The sequence below is a fragment of the Temnothorax longispinosus genome, chromosome 6, assembly GCF_030848805.1.
Source record: "Temnothorax longispinosus isolate EJ_2023e chromosome 6, Tlon_JGU_v1, whole genome shotgun sequence".
In the NCBI taxonomy this organism is placed as follows: Eukaryota; Metazoa; Arthropoda; class Insecta; order Hymenoptera; family Formicidae; genus Temnothorax; species Temnothorax longispinosus.
The window spans coordinates 14,086,527-14,105,353 of NC_092363.1; the positions used below are offsets into that span (position 1 = coordinate 14,086,527).

At 36.9% G+C, this 18,827-nt stretch overlaps 1 long non-coding RNA gene across 1 annotated transcript in view; it reads left to right on the plus strand.

Moving 5' to 3' along the window:
* Positions 1–1,135: 1,135 nt before the first annotated feature.
* Positions 1,136–18,827, plus strand: part of LOC139814738 (uncharacterized) — a 73,325-nt gene continuing 55,633 nt past the window's right edge. Inside the window, exon 1 of the long non-coding RNA XR_011732569.1 lies at positions 1,136–2,562. This is a non-coding gene — a long non-coding RNA (uncharacterized lncRNA). The remainder of the gene's footprint in view (positions 2,563–18,827) is intronic.

Here is an 18,827-nt window from a genome sequence, read left to right on the forward strand (position 1 = left end):
ATAATGCGCTTATAATGCGCTTTTTGAACGGATTTTGAGCTCGCTTTGAACGCTATAAAACTGCATTTTTTCCTGCGCTGGTCTTCTAGTGGATTTTGAAAGCGCTTTTAAAGCGGTAATATGCTTCTAAAGCGCTGAATTCCTGCACCCGCAGTAGCGCTTTCAAAACGCTTTTCAGGCGCTGTTGTGCTACATGGGTAGTTTTTGCTATTCAATTGATTGAATTTTAGAAAAGAAAAAAATTTTAAGTATAAAACTATGTCAGTCAATAATAAGAGACATGGACGAAAATTGAATCATATATATTTAATTGCCTGTTCATTAAATAAAAAGTGCAAACACATAGAAATTGTATATTTTTCTATACTTGAGCAATAGGACGAAATAATTAAACAAGTATCCTTGCATAGGAATATTATGCATAATTTTTACAAAACATATTTGAGATTCGCGCAATTGAGATATATAATAAAATTAATAACGATTCTATAAATCTTTGGTATACGTTAATAATACGACATGATCTTTTTAATCATGAAACTTGGAAACTAACGGAAAAAGATTCGTATCCTAAATGCCAATAATTTTTCTAAATGTCAATAATCAGTTTGTGTCGCGTCAAACACTGCATGACTGTTTGCGCTGGGTATTTTAGTATTATCGTTATGCATATTGAGATTTTTGCACCTTGGACGCAACCTTAACAGAAGGTCTTTAGTTGTTGTAATTTATTATTTGGCAAAGCCCCCCCCAGACCCCCCCCCCCCGAGGCTGCGCGGACAGGGGCTGTGAGGACAATTATACGAAATGGTACGAAAACAATGCGCTAAACAAGTTTCCGAGGGGGTAACCACTAAATGAAATCGTGGGACAATGTCCCCGAAATCATTATGAAATCATATGAAATCATCAGAAATCATATGAAATCACAAGAAATATAAAATTACTAGAAATCATATGAAATCAGCAGAAATCATTTTGAATCTCCGTGTTATCACTGGAAATCATGTGGAATCACCATGAAATCACCATGAAATCCTCGGTGAAATTTGATAACATCATATCAAATCTCGTATACAGTGAGTGTACGTTTACACGGCTTCCAACTTTGACTTGGTAACGCTGATGTTAAAACTCCTACTTGAGGTGAGTTGCGTTTACACGTTCAGCCTCATCTTACTCCCACCAAGCTGAAATAACTTATAACTTTCGAGTGAGATTTCCATTGGTACCAATATAAAATTACTAAAAATTTGATGCTTGCTTGTCGTAGGGTTAGGGTCTGAAAAAATGTAATCAAGTCAACAAACAAAGTGGACTTTTAGGTTACATAATAAATTTGAAAATCATTAAATATTTATTTGTCAAGTAAAATGTAATATATAACTAACAAGAAATTAAAATTTTAGGTTAATTGTTATCAATATTGGAAACAATTGGGGAGAACATGGAAAGCGTTTGCTCGTTTGTTGCCGTCCCAGCAAACGAAAAAAGATTGAAAAGAATTAAAACGGGATTGCCAGGAATTCAATTAAGGACTTTCCGAATTCCATTCTGTCCAAAAAAGGGATTGAAATAGTTTCAATATCATGGAATTCCTTATTTTGGAAAGAATTTGTCTTTTTTAAATCCCATCCAATTCCGACACAAAAATATTATACCACTGAATGCCAGGTTAGGGATTGGAAAGTTTCGTGATGAATTCCATTGAATACCATTGGTTCCGTTAACGAAATAAATACCACTGAATGCCAGGTTAGGGATTAAAAAGTTTCGTGATGAATTCCATTGAATACCATTGATTCCGTTAACGAAATGAATACCATTGAATGCCAAACTAGGAATTAAAAATTTCCGTATTGAATTCCATTGAATTCCGTCTATTCTGACAATAAAATGAATACCATTGAATGCCAGGATAGGGATTAAAAAGTGTCCGTGTTGAACTCTGTGGCGGTACGCGCCACCAATAGTACACGCCCGCGCGGTATCTGCATTACTACCGGCAGTTCGCGTGTCGACGCCGCTAAGCGTCGCATCGCTGGAGCATCTTCTCGAGTTCAAAGTTTCGTCTCGACCGCTATGTAAAGGGACCCCCTACGGGGCCTGACAGATCTTACAAATCTCATTTTTGGACTAATTGCCCGTTGGCAGTAGTGCGTGTAATGCCCTTAAGCGTCGTCTACAATGGCAGCAGGATAAAGTAAGACGTAAGCAGTAAGTTATTGACTAATGGGATTTTTACAATTCAAGAATAATCGACTGTGATTGGTCAATAGCTTACTGCTTACGTCTTACTGCATACTCCTGCTGCCATTGTAGACGACGCTTTTAGGCATACACAAAAGCTCACCGACGAACAACGAACAACGGCGCTTGGTCGCCCAACGGAGGCGCGAGACGTTTCCTAAACCATCTAATGCCATACAATTCCATAACCTTTACGGATTCCATAGGATTAAATGGAATTGAAAATTTCTTTTTTGGATTCCATGGGATTGGACCATCTCATTTCGAATCCCATCTAATTTCATCTAATTCCGCCAAAAAAGGGATTCAAAGGTATTAAAAAATTTTAATATCTTTTAATCCTTTTGCGTTTGCTGGGGTATACTTGACAACTGTGGAAAACATGGTCATGCAATGTACATTACATATCCAAAAAATTTTGATCAAACGGCGAAGGCGTCTAAAAGAAATTCTATTACCAACGCTTGTTGAATTCAACGCCACCAAATAATTTGCTTGATCTCGGACCTATATTAAAATTATCTCGAGAAAGAGAAATATGGTCATTTTAAGGATTAAGACTGGTTAGAAACATTTCGGATGACTAAAGCAACTTTTTCTCTGGTTATGTGATATTGTATGATCAGTTACGAAAAGTACTCGCTCCAAGTTTAAACCAGATAGGAACCCGAGAACCAGTAACATCGGAAAAGCAGGTCGCTGTTTGTCTGCAGTATTTCTTATCTAGCTGCTGTGAATATCGCATAGTTGGAAATAATTTTGGAATTCATAAGGCAACCGTGTAAAAGTGTATTCATAGAGTAATTGATGCAATTAACACAAAACTAATGAGCTTGTGGATAACCATGCCTGACAATGATGAGTGCTATAAAATAGCTGCGGCTTTTGAGAAGAAAACGCATATTCCACAATTAATTGGAGCAATTGATGGGACGGGATATCCCTATTCTTCCTCCTAGTAATGGATATAGAGATTACATTAATCGAAAAGGATGGCCCTCTATGATATTGCAAGCGGTTGTAGATAACAACTATAGGTGTGTGCAAGTATATCATTTGTTCATTCCACTGTTTTTGTTTTTAATAGAATAATTGATTAACGCCATCATTTTCTAGGTTTCGTAATATTTACTGTGGTTCACCAGAATCGTGTCATGATGTTGCAGTTTTTCAGACTTCAAAATTGTATAAAAACTATAATTTATTAATTCCCAAAGTTGGTAAAAAATGTTTCATTCTTTACTAAAGTTGATATTATATAATTTTCTCAAATTTACGTAAAACTTTTAATTTTAGGGAATGAAAACGGTATTAAATGGTCAGCGCCTTATCTTATAATAGGAGATCCTGCTTATCCGTCACTGGAATGGCTCATCAAAGGATACACCAAGAGTGCTCGTCTCACTCCTGAGGAAGAATCCTTTAATGTATATCTAAATTCTGCCCGCGTATGTGTTGAAATAGCTTTTGGAAGACTGAAAGCTTGTTGGCGACGAGTACTTGAACGAATTGACGTACACACTATACTTACGTACTAAATATAATATCAGCCGTCTGCATTTTACATAACATAGTCGAGACGCGAAAAGAAACATTTTTACCAGCGTGGGAGCATGCAGTAACAGACGTACAAGTCGAAATTCAGCAATCAGAACCAACAAGAGCTCATAACTTGGATCACTTTATTGCCAGTCAGCTAAGGGATACCCTAAAAAATTATTTGGCTGAAAATTTGAAACTCTGAAGAACATTTGTAACATAAACAATATATAATATAAAAATAACCTGTACTCTTTATGAGTTGATTTTTTGCTACCTGTCTTATAGCACAAATTATAATTATGTATAAAAGTATTTATTTAAAAAATGTACAATGTTTCTTTATATATGTTATCGATATTTAGGGCCGTCGTGTGGGAATGAGCCGCCCTTGTGCAAACTTTCATAAAACCATCCCCGATTGAAAAGTAGTTGAAGAAAATTAATTTCAATAATTATATTTTATAATTATATTTTTATCATAGTAATCATTCAGGTAAAATCAGTACAACTTGTTGTAATAATCACAGAGTACAGTCGGTACAACTTGATATAATAATCACAGAGTATAGTCGGTACAACTTGATATAAAATATAACAAAAAAAAAAAGTAGGTAACAAAATAATTTTTAACATCACAAAAAAATTATATATGATTCTCAGTTTATACGGGAATGGCGTTTAAATCTGAATTAAATGTGAAAAATAAAAGCAAAATATTACATTTCATAATAATAATAATTAATATTTATATAGTCTATCTGTTCGAATTTAGCGCGTTCTCAAAAATATCGACTCGTTCGTGAAATCGATAGCGTAGCGGCGACCACGGTGCCGGAAGCTAGGAGCGCGCTACCGATTCTCTTTTGTCGTTACCGGTCCGAGCTTGCGACGCGACGAGCCGCGTTCCGCGCCATTCGCTCAAGGTCTGGGATACAGTACGCACGTTTCGAGATCGTGGTTCTTTTGCTCGATTAGGAAGATTCGTTCGAATAAGCGTAATCCCGATAAAGTACGATCGAGTTAGATCGTTCGGTCGTATACATTAATTGTACGAGGCGTGATTCGGAAAATACGGAAGAATATTCTGTTCGGAAAGTATCGCATAAAGCTGCGCCATTGAATAAGTACTTTCGGCCTCGTGCCCGCGTTAACACGCGTGGTGTGATTCTCGAGATCACGACGAAATTGATTCCTGCGTGCGTGCGATTTCCGTGGTTATTACTGCCTAAGACAAAGAGAAAGAGAGAGCGAGAACATTCCAGCCGACGCCCGAAGGACGAAGGACGCGTGCTTAATAAGAAGGACGAATTCCGCTGGCGCTCGAGAATTACATCCCTGGTTAATGCAGCCTATGACGATCGAGCTGAGTTCTTCAACGTTAAGTACTTCGTTTCCTTTCTGTCCGTGTTTCGGATAAGCGTGGACCACGCCATTGCGGGCTCTTTCAAGCCCTTCTGATTACATCGGATAATGCTGTCTAACGACGGTTTCTATGGCGAGATAGATCGCAATATCGATAAGCCGCGCGCATCGGTTTACGCCACGTGTACACGCATTAATTGTATTTCTACCGAATTCCGCGTTGTTTTTGACTCGAGACGCTTCGTTGTGTTTATGTCGGTACGGTAAAACAACATTGATATTTGATACCTCATTGTTTTAGCCCGTCACGCGGGTCTCTTACGTTCCAGTAGCAAAAAGTAAAGATTCTCGGAAAAGACATTACATGTTCTACCAAATTATATAGCGTTATATTAATATTCATTTATATTTCTTAGTTTCGACATTACGTTGCGTATTATTCAAAGTATTAGTTTAAGTTTTCGTAGCGAGATAGAAAAGTAATGCGATCACGACACATACAGTGTCTTCAAGAGGCAATAATTTAACATAATTATTGCCAACCTTTTGTAAATTTTATACTTAATTTACTCTTATTTTTAGGACATAAGGATGATTATTATTCGACTTTGATGTGAACTGTGCTACTATTCTATGTGTTTGCCATTTATATTGATTACTATTGTATGCTTTATTAATATTGTGTCTCTGCTCATCAGGAAGAGCTTTTGCAAATATACTGAGATAACTAAATCCCTGTTGCTCGTTCACCTTAGTAACATTTCACTGCTTGTATTCATTCTATTTTAAACACTATCTCATAATCAAATGTTTTGAAATTTTTTCAGATATTATGTTTAAGGTTGTTCCGCCATCTAAACTTTTCATGATTTGCGTTCTCTCATTAATTTGAGAAAATATCGAGTTTACTCGGTTTCCCAACTTGCGCTTTTTGGTTTCCATTTCTTTCACTTTCTTTGCTTTCTGTATTCTGTACTATAGAATCACGTACTCTGCAAATAATTGAGAGTTTGCAGAATGCTTAATTTTTACGGTTGGCATTATCGCCATTGTTACAGTGCGACCGTTTACACGTCCTTCTTACGTCGATGTAGTAACCGCCTAAGCCTCTTCATCAATCGACTTTAAGTTACTACACCGATGTAATAACTTTGTCGTAAAAGAGCGTTTACACGGCATCTAACGTCAGTAGTTGTAACATTGATGTTATATAACTTTGGCTTAAATCGGGCCGTGTAAACGTAGTCAGTGTTGAGACCGTGTCGCATCGTGACGTGTTTGATTGATTACGATCGATTATCAATCGCTCTCGCAAGCGCCCTTCCCAGTAAAGTTAGGTTAGGTTAGGTTAACCACGGAATGAGATGGCTGCATGTCAAAAGCGTGCGTGTACAATCTCTTAAGGTAGTCGTCTCGTCAGGGCATGTATTAGATAAAGTTTTCAATTTCGGATTTTACATCAAATTATATAATCAGCTTTGCAGTCGATTTTTTCTGTGGCTCCTTACCGACTATTTACTCTAGAAAATAAATCTCGAAAATCACAAATTTTGCATTACTTTATACAGAAAAGAAGGCTCTATCACGGTTTCAATCACATATTTTCGCATTTTTCGATTAGATAAAGTGAGAAAAAACATTGCTTTTTGTACATTAGATTTCGAAGAATCTCCGATGCAACCATAAAATATATAGTTTACCGGAGATTTCGCTGCTAATTTTTTAGTTTATTTTAGTGAAAATGCGGTACGCGAGCAGACATTTTTTGGTCGAGGTGAGGTTGGGAAGACTTGGCAACGCCGTTGGCTATACGCACTGTAGTTGCAGGTTATGGGGCTCGTCTTTCTTAGCCGACGTGGATAGTGCGTGACACCCCTGTCATACGTTTTGAAACCCTTTCTCAGTACGTGTCAACATTCAATCGAAAAGTATTTTTCTCACTTGTAACCTTTCTCGACGACTCGCATAATCAGCTGATCAAAACGGAGTCAAATGAGAAAAATCACATAATTTGGAAAAAAATAACATGTTTTGTCACGTATGAAATTTTACACCATAATTCATAAAATTTTTTTTCCCTTGGCAAAAATTGCCTGAAATATATTTCTGAACGTGAAAACCTGCAAACAGTCACATGACTAGCACGTAGCGAGACGCCTACCTTAACGTTGCCGGATTCTAGTATAGTTGATTTCTCGAGTGTTTTCTAATTAGAGTATGATGGACGACAAGAATGACCGAGAAGACGGTAGCCAGCTTGGCAACAAGTACGACGCGGTGATGAGTAACAAAATCTACGTTAGTGTTGGAACTCGGACAGAGACTCGGGAAGAGGATCAAACAGCTACAGACGTAATGTGGCACATTATAGGGAAAGGAATGGGGCTGAATATTCCTGTATACTTGTAAATATCATGCGTCTTAAAGGATATGACACACCCATTGATATAGAGAAAATGTAGGCAGATACTACTACTAAAAAGCTAGAGTTGTTTGGTAGAACAAAAATGCCAAGTTCATAAAAGAGGGTGAAAAGTACAGCGACTATTTCAACAATCATCATATTTGTCCTAGTGAGTTCCGCATTCCAACCGGACATAAGGCACTACTCGATGAAATACAGAAATTCGTTGCTAACAAACTCTCCACGGATAGAATGTATTTCATGCCCGAGTTAAGACTTGAAAAATCCACGTGTCAACCCCGAAAATTAACAGAAAATTTTAATCAGAAGCAAAAAGTCTATGCAAGACCTTGATGAAGGCTCCTTACCAAGCTCTTCGCAGCAAGCCAACGGTAGATCAATTTGAACGCTGAGCATGACAGTCTTTATGCCTTAATAATGGTATGGTTAAAGAAACAAAGTAAAAAAAGTATATAATTTAATACAAATATCTAATTTTTATGCAAGTACACGGAGAAAACAGCTATGGTTGTTACCTTGGTTGTTACATTCGTACTCTCTACGATTAGAAAACAAAGTTGTGTGAATTAACGTTAAATAAATATTGTATTAATAATTGCTGTTGCTACATTAGCCAAGTGATATCACTAGTGTTTTCTTCATGTAACTACGTAATAATAATCTAAATTAAAATAATGTTAAATTCAATTTCCTAAAATTATTTATTATTTACAGGTAAGTAAAAAAGTCGAGAAGCAAGTTGTTGAGAAATTTTCGTCTGCTTCTGTAGAAATAACCATCATTGAAGAAGGAATAAAGGATGATTCAGAGAGCTCTGACTAAAGTCGAGGCTAATATTATTTGCCCTATATGTCAGAAAAAGACAAAAGCCCATAAACTCGAATATGGGAAACAAGGAAAAATGAGATGGGTAAAATCAAATTTTGAGAAGCACTTTAAATCTCATTTTTCCACGGCGGGTAATCCTCGTGGTATGTACACCGATACACCGCAGTAACAATCCTACTGAGAAGACAAAGCAAATGCCTCTTGAGAACTTTTTATTGCAATCCTCTCCACAAAATCACTCGCAAAATCAGCTTGAAGACGATGACGCGATGAACATCTCTGAAACGAGTTTGGGGGAATAACTTTTTGGAGTAATCGAGGCGCATATTGCTTCAGAAAAACACCCTCACCATCGCGCGCCAATAACTTGAAGACAAAATTATAAAACGCAAGGACAAAAGATCTCGATTCTACAAGGCACAAAGATTACGTTATAGATCTATTACAAAAAACCAAACTCGAATACCGCAATTTTTTTAAATTTTAAATGACTGACTTTTTTTTACAAAAAAATTAAGAGTTGGAAATATGTTTAAAGAATGCTTTATTAATTCAAGAAGAAAACTCGGGAGAAAATGTTTGAGAAAATTATGATAAAAAAAAATACTTTTTTATTACAAATATTAATTGATTGATCTGCTGAAAAGAATGTAAACGTGTAAAACCGAAAGTCAAATACCGGTTCTAGATACAGTAAGACACTCGAGTTATTTTCAACATGTATATTTATGCTTGGAGGGAGATTACTATACGAAACACTGTATAAGAATCTTCCATTACCTTCTCCTACATCTGCTACATCTGTAAGTAGATATTTGCAAAAGAATGGACAAAAAATAGTTGAGGGAGACGTACGTTGTGATCACGTGAAATCTTACCTACGTGAAAGAAACTTGCCTTCTATTGTATGGATCTCGGAAGATGCTACAAGATCAACTGGTAAAATTCAATATGATTTCTCAACAAATAAGTTGGTAGGATTAGTTTTACCACTTGATGAGCATGGAATGCCTGTATCCTATTCATTTCTGGCCAGATCAGCGAAGGAAATTGAACGTCATTTCAATGAAGGAAAGACTGCCTCATTAGTTTATACCATTATGGCACAACCCATTGCAGAACATTCTGGTCCATTTTGTTTGTCATTATTTTGTACCGATATCAAGTTTACCTCACAGAATGTTACTAAACGCTGGAAATTTATTCTTAAAGAACTAGCTGCATTTGGAATAACTGTACTCGGATTTTCATCAGATGGAGACTTTTGTTTATTAAAAGCAATGCGCATAGAAACACGTTTAGGACGTTCACAGGTATGCAATACGGCACATCCAAAATTGACCTCAACGTGGCCTTGGTTCAATGCTATATATACTGACAATTATTTTGTACAAGATGCCATACACATAGCTACAAAACTTTGAAACAGATTATTGAAACACTCTATTCTGCTATCGTTCGGAAACACACTTGATTCTGTAAGTCATTTAAAAATACTGATAAATATTGTATCCAAGAACAAGCATTTGTTATCTTTGTCCGATATTGAACCCAAGGACAAAATAAATTTTAAAGTTTGGAAATTATTACTTATCATATTTCTAATTCGGAGGGTACCGTGTTATATTTAAAATTACTAAATTATATAATACTGTCATACACTGATCCTTATTTAACACCTTTGGAAAGGCTTTCTAAATTATGGTACTCTGTGTTTATAATACGACGTTGGCGCAACTGGATAAAAAATAATAGAATGTATACTTTAACAGATATAACTTTAAAAGTTTAACGTGTTGAGCCTGTATTGAAATTAATGCACATAGTATGGTAAATATAATACAAAAGTTAAGAGATTGCAATATGCCACATCTGTTCATGCCGCCATTGTTTAGTAGTCGGCCCTGTGAAGCATTTTTTCGTCAGATCAGATCTATGTCTACTAGTTACTCGACTATTGTAAATTGTAGTTTACTTGATGTCATACATAGAATTAAGAAGATACAATTACAAAGCGATATCTTGGCGAGCGAATTAAATAAAAATATTAATTTCTCGAGAATGGAACATTAAGTAAAAACAATACAAATTCAGTCTAGTTTACCAACTAATGACGATATTTTTCAAGTTATTGATGAAGCTAGAAAAAAAGCAATCACTGATACTCACAAGTTTGGTCTAAAGCCGGGAAAATTAAATTGCAATTTACCATTAGTACGTGATACAAGAGTTGATGACTCGGAAGTCGACTCCTCTGATAATGAAAATAATAATTTGAATGACTATGTAGACGGTACAGTTACATCAGCTCCTACTAAAGTTTCTATTTCTAAAAGTATAGAACAAGAAGATGACGAATTTCCAGCAAAAGATATTCTTGAGGATGTGTCCGCACTTTATCATGCGTATCTGATGGTTATCTTAACATGAAAAATTATGGTGAAACGACCCTTGCACCAAATAAAACAAGTCCATTTACCATTGTTACAAATGCGCATGGTAAAGAAATAGTTGTTGGAAAATCGTCCATCTGTTGGCTTCTTAATAAAAATTGTAATCGCCTTAGTAGTGATCGTTTACAACGTGTAATGAAAAAGGAATATTCCTTCAAACCAAAATCTACTTTAAGATCGAATCTATTAACACTATCTTGTAAAACTTGTGACGATGTAACTGTCGGAGAGTGGTGCTTGTTTCGACAGATCGAAAAAAATGTAATACTCTTGGGTTTGATTAAAAGTTTTTCCTACCTTTAAGGTAAAAGTAGAAAATGCAAAGAATTTTCCAAGGAATATGCACGTATTAATTATGAATCAAATCGTAAAGTAAGAGTATTGTGTTTGTGGTATAGTTACGATACTGGAGGAAATGTAAATGTTAAACCTGTATTAGTAGAGAGTCATGGATACACAAGTTTAAAAAATTATGTATGTACTATTACTAATGGATTTATAGAGAACAAATTAAAACTCCATGAGAGTGTTTTAAAATATATTAAATCTTTTGTTGAGACTGAGCCAATAGTTGAGCCAAATGATTTTGTACTAGTTTCTTTCGAAACTAAAAAGTCCGTTATTTATTATATAGGAGTTGTAATTTCTCTCTCTCTCCTCAAAGGAGAATGAATATACCATTAAATTTATGAAAAAGAAAAAGTATTTATTTTACTTTCCAAAACAAGACGATATATGTGTAGTTTAGTCTGTTAATATTGCACGTAAGCTTTCGTCTCCTAATATTGTCAAAGGACTTTGATCATTCTCTCCACAGGACTTTTCAAATTACAAGCTAGAGGAAAAGTTTTCTATAATAAATAATGTCATTTATTTTGCTGTTATAAAAAGCTATATACTTTATGTATACTTAATATTCCGTTTTTTTTTTAAGGTCTACTTTAATATGTCACTAATTATAAAATAATCTGTGATTATATTGGCATCGAATTTAATATTCCGTTTTGTTTGTAATGGTTTATATTTTGTTTTCTTTCTTAATATTACTGTGATCAACGGGACTCGTTCAATAAAAAATAAACTATGAATTTATTTATTTAAATTTATTTTGTCCCCGTCAAAATAATTCCCTCCCACTACAATACTTGTGTGTCAACGTTTTTTCCAATCTTCGAAGCACCTTTTTTTATAGTCAATTTCATGTATAGTCCTTGGAACGCGAAGCGTATTCTTTTTTATCACATCTATCGACTCAAAAATGTCCATGTGTAATCACAAGAAATCATTGTGTAATCATAAGAAATCATTGTGTAATCAGATGAAATCATTGTGTAATCAGATGAAATCATTTGTAATCAGATGAAATCATTTGTAATCAGATGAAATCATTTGTAATCAGATGAAATCATATGAAATCAAATGAAATCATGAAATTGGTGGGACAACATTTCAGCTAGTGGTTACCCCCTCGATAGGAATATTATGCATAATTTTTACAAAACATATTTGAGATTCGCGCAATTGAGATATATAATAAAATTAATAACGATTCTATAAATCTTTGGTATACGTTAATAATACGACATGATCTTTTTAATCATGAAACTTGGAAACTAACGGAAAAATATTCGTATCCTAAAGCCAATAATTTTTCAGTCAATAATCAGTTTGTGTCGCGTCAAACACTGCATGACTGTTTGCGCTGGGTATTTTAGTATTATCGCTATGCATATTGAGATTTTTGCACCTTGGACGCAACCTTAACAGAAGGTCTTTAGTTGTTGTAATTTATTATTTGGTTTAAGTGGTCCGTAGATTGGGGGGGGCTTTGCCCCCCCCAACCCCCCCACTGGGGGGGCTTTGCCCCCCCCAGACCCCCCCGAGGCTGCGCGGACAGGGGCTGTGCGGACAGTGTTTTGGGGTTGCTGGGGGGGGGCTTTGCCCCACCCAGACCCCCCCCCCAAGGCTGCGCAGACAGGGGCTGTGCGGACAGTGTTTTGGGGTTGCTGGGGGAGCTTCGCCCCCCCAGACCCCCCCAAGGCCGCGTAAAACGAGGTTGGGTAACTGGGGGGGGCTTCGCCCCCCCCCCGACCCCCCCCAAGGCTGCGCAAACAGGGGCTGTGCGGACAATGATACAAAATGGTACGAAAACAATGCGCTAAACAAGTTTCCAAGTTTCATTTGGTCTTTGTAACTTGATAACAACGACGCGTTTGCACCGTAACGATTGATCGATTATGTCTCTAGTTTTTTACAATGGACGAGAATTTGTTGAATGTGGATGAGTAGAAAAGGTGTCAAGAAAGAAGAAACAATAAACGAGCGAAAAGGCATTCAAGAAAGAAGAGTTGATTCAAAATTAGTATACAGCACAGACATAAAAAAAACAGTAAAAGACTTACGACAGATAATTCACAGTCTACAGAACAGAAGAATATTGATTGGCGGAGATTTCTACGCAAGAATAGGAGACAAAGGCACAATAAATTGGAAATACAATAACAGGGAAATCAAAGGACAAGATAAAAAGTGCAAAAGGAAGAACAATGTTGGAATTGATAGAAGAAGAAGGATAAAGTATACTCAACGGAAATATAAAAGGAGACAAAGCAGGAGAATGGACGTATATAGGTGCGTGTGGCAACTCGATAATACATTATGGGATAGTTGATGCAGAAGCTAGAAAAGACATGGTGGATTTTGCGGAATCAGAGCACCTGCCGATCAAAATACACATTTATTCCGCAGAAAATGGTGCGAATCCAGACGTCAAACAAAAAGAGACAAGCGTAGAAAGAAGAATATGGACAGAAGAGGGCAAGAGATACTTTGCGGAAAAAACAAAAGAAATATCCTTCACGGCACAGGAAATAGGCGAGATGGTACACAAGAGCTGATGGGACAACTAAGCAAAGCAGTAAGTAAGAAAACAATCAAGGTGAGGAAATGGAGGATAAAACCAACAAATGGTGGGATAAAGAGTGCACGGAGCTCAAAAGAGTAGCAAGAAGGGCATTAAAGCAATGGAGGAAGGGAGAAGATGGCAAAGATAACTACGAGAAAAAAAGATGAGGACAAATGCAAAGAGAAGATCAAGAAATACAGCAAATCACCAATGAAAATCAAGCGTGGAAATACATTAATAGAGGCAGAAAGAAAACAACAGAAATCACAAAAAAGATCGAGTCGGACAAATAAAAGGCCTACTTTATGCAGCTTTTAGAAAAAACAGAATCACCAGGATATAGCAACGGTGGGGTAAATGAGACCACAGAACCAGAAGAGAATGAAAACGAGATAATTGAAGCGGAAATACAAAGACAGATGGCTAAACTAAAGAACAAGAAAGCCCCAGGAAAAGATGGACTCGAAAAAAAAGTATGGAAGCAGGAAGGTAATAAAGGTAAAAAGAAATTATAAACAGGGTATGGAAAGGAGAGGGGCTGCTGGAAAGATGGAAAGAAAAAGTGATTGCCCCAATCTTCAAAAAAGGAAATGAGAAAAATTTTAAAAATTATAGAGGAATAACGTTGTTCAACTCGGCGTACAAGATATACGCAATGGTACTCGAAGAAAGACCGAAAGCCAAAGTAAAAGACAAACACATCATCCCAGAAATGCAACCAGAATTTAGACGAGGTAGAGAAGCACGATAGATGACGATTTTTTTTTTTTGAATTACATCAACAACAGAGAATTAGTCAACAAGGGAGGAAAAATCTAGGCATTCTTTGCGGATTTAAGCACCACATTTGACAAGGTGGACAAAGAAAAACTGAATAAGATAATGGAGAGAACAGAAATCAGCCACAAAATCAGGAAAAGAATAGGTGAGATTTATCAGGGAATGAGAAACGCCGTCAGAATAAACAATCATACAACGAGCAAATTTTGAACAACCAAAGGAGTAAAGCGAGGATGCCCTACGAGTCCAACGCTCTTTATGTTTTATATAGTGGATCTGGAAGTAGATTCCAAAAGTATTTAGAAAAGAAAAAATTGATACTTGACGCTAAAATATCCAAATTTATAATCTTTAAAAAAAAAGGAGTAGGAAAAAGAAGGAAGAATGGAGATGTAACGGAGACAGACTGGAAAAAGTCAAGGAATTTAAATATCTAGGGTTTTACTTTTAAAAAATCAAAGGAATGGAAACACATGTAAAAGAAACAGTGAAGAAGACAGTGATTGCAATGGCACAAGTATAGAGTATTGAACAGAGAAATTCAGGGAGAGTGTAGACAGAAGAATGAAAATGTTTAAGAGTTTAGTGGAAAGCATCTTTTTATATGCAGCGGAAATATGGGGATGGAGAAATAAGAGAGCTGAAAGAAGAATTTAAAAGGAGAGAGGAAATTTGGGAACAGCAAAAAAGTCGCTGGAGGAAAGAATAAAAAAGGTAGAGGAGAAAATAGAAAAAACAGAATTGAACATGGAAGACAAGAGCGAAGGAAGATACTTGTGGAAAAAATGAAAGAGATGGAAAGAAATATGGAAATGGCGGAGAGAAGAAGGAGGAGAAATAACATGGTAGTGAAAGGAACAGCGATAGGAAGCGAAGCAGGAAAGAAAGAGAAAGTAGAGAAGATGATGAGCGAAATAAAAGAGATGAAAATAGCCATCGCGAACAAGTACATGAAATAGGAAAAGGAAGAAATAAAATGACAGTGATGAAATGTAAGAGCTGGGAGGACAAAAGAGAAATAATGACAAAAAGAAAGGAACTGGGTAAAAAATATGAATGCTATCTGGACGACGATCCAACTAGATTGGAAGGGCAGATACAAAAAGAGATGAGAAGAGTAGCAAAAGAAGAAAGAGAGGCAGGAAAGAAAACCACGATTGGATACCAAAAGATGTGGGTAGATAATAAAGAGATGAAATGGAACGAAAGTAAGGGGAAATTGGAGGAAGAGATTGGGTTTCGAAAGTAGTAAAAGAAAGAAGAGAGAAAACGAGGGAAGAGACATAAGAAGCAGAGGGAGAGGAGAGGGAATATGGAGAGGGAACAAGGAAAAGAACAGGAAATATGAAGAAAAAGAGAGTACATTAAGCATAGGCTTCTGGAACATGGCTAGACTAAAGAGAAAAAACGAAGAATTCTGGAAAGAAATGGAAAGCTGGGATATAATAGCGATGCTAGAAACGTGGGTAGAGCAAAAAGATTGGCGCAAAATCAAAGGAATGTTATCAGATAAGTACGTATGGAAATGCCAACCTGCGACAAAAGAAAAAAAGAAAGGAAGAGCAAGAGGAGGGATAATAACAGGCGTTAGGAAAGAAATGACGGCAACCGGTACGGAAGAGAGGGAAGAGGAAGGAATTGGAGAAAGAATAGCAAGGACAAAGGAGGAAACGTGGAGAATTATAGCGGTATATATGTGAACAACGATATTGAGAAGAAAATAAGGTATATAAAGGAATTCACAAACGAGGGAGGATTAGGGGAGCAAATAATAATAGGAGGCGACTTTAACGCAAGAACTGGGGAAGAAGGTGGCCTAACAGAGATAATGGGGGAAAAGAGAAAATTGAAGGATAAAGAAATTAACACGGAAGGAAGGAAACTGCTGGGGTTTATTGAGGAAGGAGGATTAGGAATATTGAACGGAACAAAAGGAGACACCGATGGAGAGTTTACATTTACAGGAGGAAGGGGAGAGTCGGTAATTGACTATATAATCGGAAACCAGGAGGTATGAGGAGGTAGACTCGGATCACCAACCCGTAACAATAAAAATAAAAGGAACAAGTGAAGGAGGAGAAGAGGAGAGAAGAGTGAGAAAAATAATGAATTGGTCGAGGGAAGGAAAAGAAAGGTACAAAGAGAGAATGAAAGAAGAGAAGATGGAAGGTACGAGCATAGAGGAAATACTGGAGGAAATAAAGAAAGCGACAAAGCGAGCCGCAGAGTGGAAAGAAATAAGAGAAGACGGGAGAGCAAAGAGAAAAAACGGATGGTGGGATAAAGAATGTGCAAAACTAAGGGAGGAAGCACGTGAGAATCTAGCGAGGTGGAGAGGAGGAGAGACAGACAAAAAAAAGTACATGGCAAAGAAAAAGGAATATGAGGAGAAAGTAAAAGAAAAGAAGGAATCAGAAAAGGAGAGAGTAATGAAGGAAGCGAGAGAAGCAAATAATGAAACCAAAGTATGGAAATTTATAAACAGACAAAGGAAAAGCAAGAAAGAGGTATGCGAAGAGATAACGGAGGAGCAATGGAATAAACACTTGATCAAACTACTGGATGGAGTTATGACGAAGCCGCATGAAAAGGATAGGAGGAGAGAGGAAAGAATAGGGAATAAAGAAGAGCAGGGAGGAATAGGAAGAGAAAAAGTGGAAGAAGTAATCAAAGAAATGAAAGAAAAGAAAGCTGCAGGCACGGATGGACTAGCAAACGAGGTATGGATCTATGGAGGCGAGAGACTGAGAGAAAAAATATGGGAGGTATGTGATAAAGCATGGAGAACGGGAGAGATGGCAAAAGATTGGAAAGAAGGAATAATAGTGCCAATAGTAAAAAAAGGGAGAAGGAAAGGAAGCGCAGGACTACAGAGGGGTAACACTAATGAATACAAGTTACAAAATATATGCAGCAATTTTGGCCAAGAGGCTAGAGAGAGAGGTAGAAGAGAAGGGGATGCTACCAGAAACACAGACAGGATTCAGAAAAAAGAAAGGAACAATGGAGAATATATACGCGCTAAACTATGTGATTGGGAAAGCTATAAGCAAGAGAAAAGGGAAACTAGTAGCAGCATTTATAGACCTGAAAGCCGCATTCGATTCAGTGGACAGAGAAAAAATATGGCAAGTCCTGAAGAAAGAAGGAATCAGTGAGCAATTGAGGACGAGGATAGAAGACCTGTATGAGGAGACAAGATGTGTGGTAAGGGTAAAAGGGGAAAAAGGAAAGTGCTTCTGGACGGTCAAAGGAGTTGGGCAAGGATGCCCGCTGAGCGCTATGCTCTTCATACTTTTGCTGGCAGACATGGAAGAGACAATGAGGAAAGGACAAGATGGAGGGATAGTTTTAGGAAAAATAAAATTCTGGACGTTGGCGTACGCGGATGACATAGTTGCTGTAGCAGAGGATGAAGAGGAAATGAAGAGAATGCTGAAAAGACTAGAAAGATACTTTGACAGAAAGAAGCTAAGAGTTTATGTAGGGAAAACAAAAGTAATGAGATTTAGGAAGGGAGGAGGTAAAATGAAGAAAGTAAAGTGGAGTTGGAAGGGAGAAGAAATAGAAGAGGTGAAGGAATTGTGCCATCTAGGCTACACATTCCAAAAGAACGGAGAACAAGATGCGCATATAAATGAGAGAGTAAGAAAAGCGACCATAGCAATGAGACAGGTATGGGGAATAGGAAAAAGGTTATTTGGAGGAGACTGGATAAGAAGGATCAAGTTATATGATTCGCTGGTTGCAAGCATAGCCTTATATGGAGCAGAAATATGGGGATGGAAAGAAAGAGAGAAAATAGAAAGAATGCACGAAAGGTATATAAGGTGGACGTTGGGCCTGGACTGGAATACGCCCGGATATATGATAAGAGAGGAAACTAAAAGAGATAAAGCAAGAATAAGCGCTGGTAAAAGGGCGATAAAGTATGAAGAAAAATTGGAGAGAGGAGAAGGAAACGAGATTGCAAGAGAGTGCTGGAGGGAAATGAGAGAAAAGGATAGGAAAGAAAAGTCAAAATGGGAAGAAGAAAGAAAGAGCTTTTACGAGCAAAGAGGTTATGCAGTTAAGGAAATGGAGAGAAAAAGAGGGGAGGGATGGAGTAGCATTGAGGAATTGGCGGAAAGAGACAGGGACATTCAGATTCAAGAAAAGGACGAAAGGATAAGAGAATCAAGATACAACAAATGGTACAAGGAGGTAGTAGAAAACGGGAGACCTGAATACCTGGAAAGAAAAGGAAAAGAACAATCTATGATTAGGATAGCGAGATTCAGAT